Source organism: Plecotus auritus (genome assembly GCF_963455305.1).
Source record: "Plecotus auritus genome assembly, chromosome: 4".
Lineage (NCBI taxonomy): Eukaryota > Metazoa > Chordata > Mammalia > Chiroptera > Vespertilionidae > Plecotus > Plecotus auritus.
Window position 1 is genome coordinate 46982122 of NC_137775.1, and position 12893 is coordinate 46995014.

The following is a 12893-nucleotide window of genomic DNA, read 5'->3' on the forward strand; positions in this document are numbered from 1 at the left end:
GCAGAGAGCTGGAGGGGCCGAGGGCTCCATCACCCCTCCTGCAGGTGACATGCGAGTGGTATTGACACAGGTGGCTAAGAGAAGGAAATGCCTGGCCTTTTGTTTCTTGTGAGCACTGCTGGCTGCAGGACTGATAAAGTTGGTCTTATACGTCAGTCACATGGTATCTTTTGCCTTCTTCCTTATAAGATAGCGATTTGTATATGTTTCCTATGTAATAACTTGATTATAAACTCACTGAGGGCTGAGACAATATCTTATTTCTTACAGCACCTAGTTTGTACTAGCTTCCCAGAAGAGATTGTTAAGTACCTAAGGAGTTATATACCAGGTTCTGAATAAATGTGTATTGAATGAAAGAATTAATAAAGGTATTCATTTTCCAAAGTATATCAGAAGCTATGGACAAACTTTAATTTATAATGATAATAAGATTATTAGTAATAGCTATATTTGTTAAGAATTTATGTCATGGACTGTGATCAGCTTTACAAATATTTTATCACTTATTTCATAATCTTAATGAAATAGGTCACAGTTATTTGTTCCCATTTCACAGATGAGAAAAATGAGGCTTAAAGAGATTAAATTAAGTTTGTTCAAACTTTCCCAGCTAAGGACTATGCCCCAAACCATTTACATTCTTTTTTATTATTATCTTTTGAAATGACTTATCCATATGGGGCAGTGGTACCAGGAAAATGTGGTCTTATTCTGCTAATCTGAAATTCTTTCAATGCAGAACAATTAAGGACCATATGAGCAATTAGATTTATAGGAATCCAAATATCTGAAATGCTTTTTATTTTTGTTCTTTTATATTTTTGTTCTTTTAATAAAAACACCTTGCTGTGAGGTGCTATAGATACAGAGATGGCTGAGATATCTCAACTCTAATGATTAAATCTTTAAACTCTGGTATGCTGAGGGCTTAATTAAGTGTATGTAAAAAACACCATAGCAGCTTAGAACAAGCAGCACCACACTGTACCTGAGGCTGGTCTCAAAGGGCAGCTGAGAAGGAAAGGGGGGAACAGAGGCACAGTGACAGAGGGACTTGAGGAAAAGTTAGCATATGTCCACAGAAAGTTGGATCCCCTAAACTCCCCAGTCATTCAGTTCACACTTTTAACCATACTTATTGAGTGCAATGCATTATATATATTTTTTTAATTTTTATTTATTGATTTTAGAGAGAGAAAGAATGAGAGAGAGAGAGAGAGATTTGTTGTCCCACTTATTGATGCATTCATTCATTGGTTGCTTCTTCTATGTGCCCTGACTGGAGATTGAACCCAAAACCTTAGCGTATTAGGACAATGCTCTAAGCAACTGACCTACCCAGTCAAGGTGTGTGTGTGTGTGTGTGGATAGAAAGATGATAGATAGATAGATAGATAGATAGATAGATAGATAGATAATAGATAGATAGATAGATGATAGAAAGATAGATAGATATGGATATAGATATATAGATAGCAAAGAAATCCAGGTGCACATTTCTGAATGTTTTAACAGATAGTGAGACAATTGTCCATTGGAAAATCCATATAGCTAAACATAAAATATCTAGCAGGGAAAATAAGGAATTAATGAATTTTGGTGGATTGATTGAGACTGATTAGTGGAGTTGGCTAGAATAACTTTCAGAGGGACCAGTATGAGTTAGAACCCTTCTTATGCCATTGTTCTCAAAAGAACTGTGTGAGAGCAGCTAAGTGGATCAGAGCAAATGAATGCCACCTCCCCCCATTCCAATCCCAATACAGAACAGCAACCACACAGGGCTTTGTCTTTTTTAAAATTAATCCTCATCCAATGATAGGGAGGAGGGAGCAAGGGAGAGAGAGAGGGCGGGAGGGAGAAAGAGAGAGAAATCTCGGTTGTCTCCCTTACATGCCCAGACTGGGGATCAAATCTGCAACCTAGGTATGTGCCCTGACAGGAATTGAACCCACAACCTTTTGGGATACAGAACAATACTCCAACCAACTGAGCCACATGGCCAGGGCTATGTATTTGTCGTTAAAAGAGAATTGCTGAAATGTCATTGGGAAATCATGGAATTGGACAATTCTTTTCATTTATTTATTTTTATTGAGGTTACATTGGTTAATAACATTATATAAATTTCCCATGTACAACATTACAATTTAATGCCTTTATACTCTCTTTTGGGCTCACCATCAAAAGTCTATTTTCTGTTTGTTACCATGCAGAGGTGGACAAAAGTAGGTTTACAGTTGTGCTACAAATAAATAAACAATAATTAATAAATAATACAAGAATAAACTGTGTTTCCTATACTACTGTAAACCTATTTTTGCCCATCCCTGTATATTTGATCCCTTTACCCATTTTGCCTTCTTTAACCACCATTCTGTTATCTGTATCTATGAGTTTGTTTTTGTTTTGATAGTTCATGTGTTACTTTTTTGTTTTAATATTCCACATATGAGTGAAACCATATGTTTCTTGTCTTTTCTTTCTGACATATTGTTCCCATAAGTACCCTTATGATCCATTCATTTTGTTGCAAATTGCAATATTTCATCTTTTTATACATACCATATCTTTTTCATCCACTCATCCTTTGATGGAAATTTAAGTTGCTTCCATATCTTAGCTATCCTATATAATAAAAGCATAATATGGAAATTGTCCCTTGGCGGTTTTTCCACCTAGAGTTCGACTGTGCACTATGATGTGTGCTGACCACCAGGGGGCGGCGTGGAACATGGCGGGCATCAGAGACACTGCAACCTCTTTCTGGCTACCTGGCGGTGGGGTGATGGGGATGGAGGTGCAGTGAGAAAGCAGGGTGTCCGCCGAGCTCGCTCTCACTCCCCCTGCTACCCTCCCCAGGGACGCCAGGGCTTGAATGCCGGGGAAGCCCCTGTGCTCAGATGCCAGGTGCCCGCGAGAAGCCCGCCCCACACCTGTGCGGCCTCTTCCAGGTGAGCCGGGCCACAGCCACCAGGAACGCAGGGGCCTGTAGGGCTCCCTGTGGGTTCACGCAGGAGCTGGTCTGCAAGGCAGGCCAGGAGAGAGCTTGCTGCCTGCCCCGCTTCCGTGCGGTGCCGCTGGGTGGCCCAGAGGCCCACACTGCGCCCTGGCCCGTGGCGTCCGGCCCTGCTCACCACATCTCCACGTGGGGACTCAAGCGCTGAGACTCAGGCAGAGGGGGGCACACGGGGGCCAGGGGACCCAGGTGCTACCCCAGGCCCAGAGGTCAGCTGGGACCTGCCCTTCCAAGCCAGACGCTTGCATTTCGATCACTGGCCAGGCCTAGGGTTTGCACCAGTGCACGAATATCCTACACCGGGCCTCTACTTGTAAATAATACCGCAGTGACCGTAGTGGTACATATATATTTTGAATTAGTGTTTTCATGTTCTTCAGAAAAATACCCAGAAGAGGAATTGCTAGATCAATTGGTAGTTCTATTCTTAATATTTGAGAAATCTCCATACTCTTTTCCATAGTGGCTGCACCAATTTATAATCCTACTCCTTTCTCCACATCCTTACCAACACTTGTTATTTCTTGTCCTTTTCATGGTAGCCATTCTAATTCATATGCGGTGATATCTCAATGTGGTTTTGATTTGCATTTTTCAAATAATTAGCAGCGTTAAACATGTCATATGCAAATATCTTCATCCATTTGGTTGCAATTTTTTTAACATTTATTTTTGGCTATGTGAAGCAGTAAATGCAAACTGCAAAGGTAGAAAAGAAAATTGCTATGGCCTCTCTCTGTTTATTGTGAACAGCCTTAGTCTTCAGAGTTGGCAGAATGGAAAAAGAACAGTTTTTAAAAGTAGTTTTTAAAGATATATATTTATGATTTGATGTTTCCTTTCTCTGTCAAATTTAATTAAAAGTACATACATATTTGTCATTCATTTGTATTTAAAAGTTACGTTAATTAGTGCTTTGACTAACGTTTGAAATTTCTTAGTAAAGCCTGTGCAATCTGACTGTTCTATCTCACACTTTCCTGTCCACAACTGTAACTGCCTGTAACTATTATTTTTTAGCATACCTTTTCTCATGTGAGATAAAAACACTGTCTTAATATAAATGCAGATATAACCTGTTAAAATCTCCATAAGATCACATCCATGTGAGCCAGACCTTAGCTCAGCAGGCGTTTGGGTGAGGCACATCGATTTCACTCTGCTCTAGTAAAACATTTCCAGGACTCCATTCTCACTTAAAATGGTAATTAGCAAAGCACCCAAATTTTTATAAATGATTAAACATCAGTGAGTTGGAAAAACTATTTCTCAAAACATATTTATAGGTATTTATTCTTTGAAAGGCTCTAACCATAAGAGTTGGTATGTGATAATTATTAGCATAAGTGTTTTTTTTAAGAAAAGAATAATCGTGGCACCTTTAACACTAAATAACTATAGTAATAAATAATATGCAGACTGTAAGCTAAAAATCACTAATCCATTACCAGTATCACCTATTCCATAATCTCTCACATTCTGAGAAAAACATAAAATAAATTTTTATGTATAAATTTTTAGCAAATGTTAAGTCTAATGTCCCTTAATAAGTCCGTTGAAAAAGTCACGTTTCACTTGATAAAAGAATATACCACTTTCATGATTCTCTAGCAAATCAAAGGACTTGTCCATTTTCTTGACATTGTGTTTACTTAAAAGAGTTTATCTAAAGGAAAAGAGCAAGGTTGCAGGCAACTTGGAACAATGCTGTAATTGTCACTAATTAAGTGTCCTCAGCTGTGTCTATATGGGGCCACTGTTTGCTTGCCTTACACATACTCAGCTGTAAGTAGTAGCCACACTAAAAATTCCTTCACTTATTACCTCCTTTGTTGTTTTCATTTCTATGTGGGAAATATTGACAAATATATCACATTTGATTTTCACACTTTGTTCTGTAACTAGGTAAATTGAGGATACAACTGTTCCCCCTTATAGTATATTTTGCATTTTCTGTATAGAAAGTCACTCAAAGTGGAGAATAGGATACTGGCAGTTGCTGGTGGTCTGGGTTGATAAACTGATTCTGGGTGGAAATTCAGAATGATTATGTTTGGATTGGTGTTACACAGGTAGTAATCCATCAACATGCTCTCAAACATGCTCTTTCTGACAATTGCAAGTGATTCCCAAAGCTGGTTGGTAGCTCAGCCGGTATCCAACCAACCAATAAAGTTAACTGTGACTCTTATAGACCTACTTTAGCCAAAGCTTTCAGCATTGGAGAAATACGAGTTTATTCTTGCTACCTTGAACATTCTTACGCTTTTTTTTTTTTTTGGTCTTAGTTGCATGTTTGGAAAAAAAGATGATGAAAGATTAGACCAGTGTTCTCAAACTTTAAGGTTGTACATGAATCTCTAGGGCAGTGGTCGGCAAACTCATTAGTCAACAGAGCCAAATATCAACAGTACAACGATTGAAATTTCTTTTGAGAGCCAAATGTTTTAAACTTAAACTTCTTCTAACGCCACTTCTTCAAAATAGACTCGCCCAGGCCGTGGTATTTTGTGGAAGAGCCATACTCAAGGGGCCAAAGAGCCGCATGTGGCTCGAGAGCCACAGTTTGCCAACCACTGCTCTAGGGGATCATATTAAATTCGGATTTGGATTCAGTAAGTCTACAGTGAGGACCGAGAGCCCATGCTGGCTCCCAGGTGCTAATCTCTGACCACACATTGAATGCCAGGGCCTTGATGATCTCTAATGAGCCTGTCACCTCCAACATTCTCTCATCATGTCTTTGCTTGTGAAATATACTTTATCCTACAATATGTGGTAAGTTCACAATTTATGGATATTTTTGGATAACATGTCATAGGGTCTTATAGTGAACAAGATAATGAATGAGGAATTAGATTCAACCCTTGGACTATTTTCTAAAGTTTTTAAATTCATAAACACAATAATAACTGTGGCGATTAGGTGCCAAGGCTTTGTGCCCATGATTTTATCACTAAATACTAAATAGCAAAAAAACAAACAAACAAAAAATGTACATAGCATCTTCATTATCAGAACTTCACTGGGCCACATGAAATATCTATTAGTGTTAGCTATTTTATTTTCTTTAGTGTGGATAGACATTCTGAGAGAACTTTCAAATATGTATTTGCAAAATGTTTTATGGATTTTATTTTGATACACTTATTTTCTTCAAGATACCCCAGAATTTTGGACATCCTAAATTTTCCTCCACTTTTGCCTCTGGCCATATTTCTCCCATATACCACAATACCACCCTACTTATGTTCCCACAGACCAAATTAGATAGAATTTTACTATAGAGAACTCTTCTTCTGAAGTCTTTTTACTTAATTCTGTTTAACAGGTAGGTTTCTAAGAAGAGCAGAAATACACTCACAGAATTTAGAAACCTCTGTGGTCTCTTGTTTCTTGGGATGTTATTTTGACATCTGCACTCAATTTCAAAATCAGCTTGACTATTTCATATTCTTATGATTTTATAAATCTTGAACAACATCATACATCTCAGTCTCTTGGTATTATTGCACTAATTGCTAAGTGATGGTATGAAAGATTTTAACAAAAATATTCTTTAAGGTGTTTCCAGTGTTGTGCAAAGTATAATGTGAAAGGCTGGAGTAAGGGTTTATGCAGATAATGCATTCATGATTGAACTATTTGTATATTAAATATGGTCATAGGATATAAATTAACTTAAGCTCTTGAAATTTATGGATGAATTCAAAAATGTAAATCTTCTCAGAGAAAAGCTATTTATCTCATCCGTTTGTATGGTAATTGATGGTTCATAATGAAATAATCTGATGCACAGAGTCCAGTCAAATTAGCCTGCCTGTAATGCACTATCTTGAAGTGACTTCACATTCTCATTAAAGCCTTTCTAATTTCTAAAGCAAAATTAATGCAATTAGTGATAAAATCAATACATATTGATCATGAGTTTCTTCAATATAGCATAAAAATATCAGGTCAAAAAGAAAGGGCTTTTTTAAAATCCTAGAATTAATATAAGAAATTTAAGTTGTGAAAAAACAGCTTTGTGCTATTGTCCATAGAATCTATTATTTATAAGAAAGTGGTAATATGATCTTACCATTGTTTGGATGAAACTCAGTATAGTGGGTATGCTCCCCCCCCATCCCTTCTTCCCAACACATCAATACTGTATTCATTGCCCATATGGATTTTTCTCCCCATAAATATCCAAAAGCAAATTTTTTCCTCATGGTGCAGAATTTCAGATCACTAATTACTCAAAAGCATCTCTTTCTTTTCACATGCAAATGTAAGCAAGATTCCAGGGAGAAGTACACCCCTCTAACCCCTCGACCCAGTGAATGTACCCGTGGTGGGGCCGGCTGTGGTTAAATGTATGCAAGAAGGAACTTGGAGCCTAGAATAAAAAAAAAAAAATCAAAACACATTTGTGGAAATTAAGGGACCGTTGCTTTTCTACATACTAATCAGCTTATTTTGGTGTGAAATAAAATGATACTTTTAAAAAAGAAAAAAAAAAAAGACTCAATCCCAGTAGTTCTCAATCCTACCTAAATGGATTCTGAGACATGTTCAACTGGTAGGTCTATTCCTGAGGTTGTGAGAGGAAAGTGATAACTAACTGTCTTAACTGCTCAACTTTTTGTTCTAAAAGTCCTTGCATTATACATATCCTGGGGAAACTGAGTAAACCCAGGGAAAGGGATTATACTGTTGGGTCAAGTCTACCTTTGAGATCCTCCAAAGGCTCTGCTGGGGAGAAGAACCTAACCCAGAGGAACTACAGAATGCAGTACGGCCAGTTAACATGCTTCTGCATCTTGAGGACCTAGTAGGGCCCGAGCCACTTTCCCTAAGTCATATTTCAGGACTGTTATTTCCAGAAGTTGCACAGCCTGGGAATAAATTCTCCTTTCTGTCTGCAGTAAAATTCAATTGCTTTGTATTTAAAAAGGTAATCAATCTGACGTTGTTCTTGCAATGTTCACACCATATGAACATGGATAAAGCTTTTCATGGTGTGTTAATTTATAAACTGTGATTGCCGATATGAATGGCAATGACAGGTGCATGCATTTTGTTTACAGATTGGTCCCATTTATGTGAAAGTGATTTCACAGATTCTGGTTGAAGTTCAGACATTTGTTTACTGGTATGAAACTCTTTGGTGCTCTTTGAGGCAACCTGGCAGAATTGATTTAATGTCCTCACCAATGTCACAGTGATTAAAATTAGGGAGAGTTTTGGTGAAAATAATAGGTTTATATTTGTTAAATCATCTTTTAAAATCCTCCTGAGAAAAACAGAACACGTGTTTATACGTGTTTCTAGAATACTACTTTAGAACAGCATTATCCTAATGTGTTGTACTAATTCCTGGCTCTGTGTGACGTTTTGGCACAAAAGGATTCCATGGATAAATATGAAGTTTTGACATGCTTCATAGACTCTTTCAAGATCCTATAATTTGTGGGGGTGAGGAGGGGAAGGGCACAGATTTACAATGCATATTAGCATAATGAAGGCTCTGAGAAGTCCTGCTGTAAAGATGCCTATTTAATGTTTAGCTCAACATTTTCCAAATTAATTTCGCCACCCATTTTTTTGTCTTCTAAAATCTATGAATGTTCCTTTAGATCTGCTTTGGGATACTCTGATTTGGATCTGATAAATGGCAGGGAAGTTCTAAAATCTGAATTCTGGGAATATACTGAATGACAATAACCACCTCACATTTGATTTTGACCATCAACATACTTTTCCCCTGGATATGAATGTCTTATTTCTCAATCCCCAAAAATGTACACATATTTTGAATAATTATAAAGGCAGTGTTTATTAAAATACCTTTCATTTTCAAAATTTAATAGAAACAGCTGTTAAAGTATATATAAATTTTGGGGAAAACACCTTCTATTTCAATCAAATTAGCACTTTAAAAAAAATCACTAATCCATTACCAGTATCACCTATTCCATAATCTCTCACATTCTGAGAAAAACATAAAATAACTCTTTAAAATTTTAATTAAATCATACTTAGTCTTTGTAGAGATTACAGATAAGCAAAAGGAAGAAAGTTACCTGCAGTGCCTATAAACATCCTTGTGTCTATTTCTGTCTTTTTCATAGGAATATAACTAGCTATTAAATTGGATTTGATGCATATTATTTTATAACCCATTTTTTTTCACTCAATGTACAGTGAGTTTCCATGTCATTCACGTATAACATCATTGTTTTTTTCATTGTATACATGTGGCATGTTTTTTAAAAGGCAACGAGACGTGCAGTCAATAAACAGCCATGTGCTTAGGGGTTTCTGTGTGTCTGGGAAGGCAGGGTGGGTCCTACAAACATCGCGGAGGTGCTGCGGGGGCAAAGGGCATGGGGAAATTAGTTCTACCCCGGGCGAATCAAGGACCAAGCAGAAGCTGCAAATGCTGCCTGAGTCTGCAGCAATCCCATCCTCCTCCCCGCAGCTCATCTTCCACAGACACCTCCTCTGGCATCACTCTCCCTGTAGGGGGGGCCTTTCTCATAGGCAATATCTGCCCTAGAGATGGTCCCTGCAAGGCAGAGAAAGCACTGCCCTCCCTTCACAGTCCTCCAGGGCAGGATAGCCAGGGCTTCTGCCTATCAGAATCTCTGAGGTGATCAGAGCACCAGCCAAACCCACTAGCAGCCAAGGCTGCGCTAGAGATGCCTAATGGCTAATGCCACGTCACATCGAAGAGGCCACTGAATCCCCCAAATTGGCCCTGGTTGCTGCTCAAGCTCTGGAAACCTGTGTTTTGCTGCTGTGGGCTCTGATCCTGTGGTACCTTAACAGGAGCTAAGGGCAGCTCTGATATGATCTGATTTGATACTTGAAATTACTTCTTGTGCACACATGCCACAGGTTATAAGAATGCTTGCAATAAAACAGGGGCATATACAACTAGATTTTCTAAGGAAATGGAAACCAAAATGTATTACTTTTTAAAAAATAGATAGACCCCATCTGAACTAAATGCTCCCTCAAATACATTTTCCAACTGTTTTTACACATTCCTATGATTCTTATCACCCCATAGTGTTTGCCTGTCTATTGTCAGGTGCTCACATGTCACTGCTCAGACATGTGAGCACCTGACAATATGCTGCCCTGTCTACCTTATTTGTTTGCTTTCTAATTTTTATGAACAAACAGGAACCCCGACACTAGTTATGGAGCAGGGAGCTTGGGCTCCTGTTCCAGCTTTGAGATGTGGTTAAAAGCATGGACTCTGGAGTTCAAGTCTTAGTTTGCTGTGACCTTGGGCAAGTTATTCAACCTCTCAGACTGAGTTTATTCATCTTGAAAATATGAACAATAATAATACCAGTTTTTAGAGTTATTCTGAGAGATAGTGAGTTGTATGTATAATTCACAGAATAATGCCTGGCATACAGTAAGTATTCTCTGGCTGTTAATTTAATTTAGTCATGTCAAATTTCTCCCAAAACCTGTTTCTTTTTTTAAAAATTATGTTAGCTCTTATTATCTTAAAATGTATTTCAAAAAATGATGTTGCAGTTGCCTGAAGCGTTCCATTAGACATTTATAAACAAAGCAACCCCACCCAAAGTCTCTATCCTTTTTACCACTTAGTGGAGCAAAATGCCCAATAAAATATAAAATGCAGCATACCCAATCATGCAACCTAAAAACTTTTCATGATAACTTATTGTAAATTGCACTTGACAATTCACCACAACAAGGGAAAACGGGCCACTTGTTCATTCACACAGTTCTTGCGTCTGAAATAGAAGTCATCAGTAAAACCATCTAGATAAAAAGTTCTCAGCTGTTCATCAGTTTATGTTGTTGATTATATTCCACAAATGAGCGAGATCATGTGATATTTTTCTTTCTCCAACTGGCTTATTTCGCTTCGCATAATGCTCTCCAGGTCCATCCATGCCTTTGCAAATGGACAGAGTTCTTTCTTTTTTACAGCAGCGCAGTATTCCAGAGACATGGAAGCATCAAACAGTCCATCAATCCTCAGAGGGAAGGCAGGGGAGGGTGGAGGTGGGGGGTAAGAGATTAACCGAAGGACTTGTATGCATGCATATAAGCATAACCAGTGGACACAGACACTAGGGGGGTGGGGTTGGCCAATGGGGGAAAAAAAGGAGACATATGTAATACTATATGTAATACTTTAAACAATAAAGAATTAAAAAAAAAAGTTCTTGGCTGTGCTCAGCCAGCTAGCCCCACCCTCTGGGTGGGAGCCAACCCCACACTGCTTCGTCCTCCTTTGAGGGCTCTGACCCTCAGGCCGGCAGGTCTTCCAGCAACTCTGCTTTACTTCCACAGCCTTACCCCTGAAGGAACCAGCATCTCTTCTCTGCTTCCACTTTCCACCACCTGCTGAGCTTTTATAACCTCCATTGATCCTGTTGCTGCTGCCAAAGGCTCTGCTCTCAAATCTGAACGGATTCGCACCACACATCTTTTGAACAGCCATTTGAAAAGTAAAACTAATAATGCCTTTAATTTTTTAACAAAGCCTCTTCAGGTAGACTTCTCTGAGATGTGTCATCAAGACTGTCTATATGGAAAACCACTGTTTGGACACATTTGTTTGTAATTCCCAGAAAAACAAACAAACAAACAAACAAACAAAAAAACCCAAGCTTTCCTTCTACATGAATTCATTTCATTGAAACTATCACCGTGTGCCATATTGGAAGATTGAGGAATGCCATAGGTTTCAGAGGCCAACATTTCATTTCTCCTGGAGTTGTAATTTTCTGTATAACATTTTGCAAGCTTAACATTATGCCCAGTTCTCCTTCCATCTTTTTTCTGTTAGCACGGCATTCTGCCAAGCATCAAAGAGCAAGGAAAGCCTAGTGGGCAACAGACGGGTTGGGATAGTCCATAAATAAAATAAAGCCAGGCAGACACCCCTGATCCTGGGTAATGGCTCTCCTAATTAATGGATCTGCTGCTCGATCCCATAGCTGGTCAGCTAGCGGTAGAGCCTGAGGTCCTTCATTCCCGGTGGAGGAGGAAGAATTCATCTTCTATGCCATACGCACGAACAAAATTTTCTTAAATCCACAATAATCATTTATTATATCAAAGCTTCTTTGTGTGAGGAATTCGTGTGCAGCCTAGCTGGATATCACTGGCTCAGGGTCTCTCTCAAGACTGCAATCGAGGTGTCAGTGGGGCTGCAGCCATCTAAAGGTCCAAGTAGGAGAGGATCTTTATCCAAATTCACTCACGTGGCTGCAAGCAAGGTTCAGTGTCTCACAAGTTGATGGACAGAGGGCCTTAGTTCCTGGCTGGCTATTGGCCAGACTCCTCCCCCAGCTTCTTGCCAGGTGGGCCTTTCCATAAGACAGTTCACACGATAACAGCTGGCATCTCCTAGAGCGAGTGAAGAAGAGACCAAGAGAGAGCCAAAATCCCATGTTTCTTCGCAGGTACATGTGTGATATATTGTAAGTGACCAGCACATGGCTGGAAAATGCCACAGGCTTCGTGGATACTTCCTGGGCCACACTTATAATCAATCCATGGTCTGTGCTGGTCAAAGTTCTGGACGGGACAAGCACGCTAAAAGCTGCCCCACAGCAATTTCTTGGGCCTCTTGCTTCTGAGAGGCACATATGGAGTAGTCACACAGTTGACTACTTTAGTTATAGCACCCCAGATTGCTGTAGTCATTTCTCATGAAGAGAGATAGGAATATGTATACGTGCACTGAGTACTAGTGTTAAAACAGTCCCGTGTTTCCTCAACCCTTCCTCTCATAAACCACGGCACTTTGTAGTACAGATAAGAAAAGAAATCATAGCTGGGTCTTCAGATTGGAGATGGGAAGGAAGCCCATTTTTAATGGCAT

General features: G+C 39.0%; 1 pseudogene across 1 annotated transcript; it reads right to left on the bottom strand.

Moving 5' to 3' along the window:
• Nucleotides 1–11341: 11341 nt before the first annotated feature.
• On the bottom strand, nucleotides 11342–12063 carry LOC308246685 (armadillo repeat-containing protein 1-like; annotated as a pseudogene). Its single transcript has one exon. The product of its transcript is annotated as an armadillo repeat-containing protein 1-like (transcript).
• Nucleotides 12064–12893: the final 830 nt, after the last annotated feature.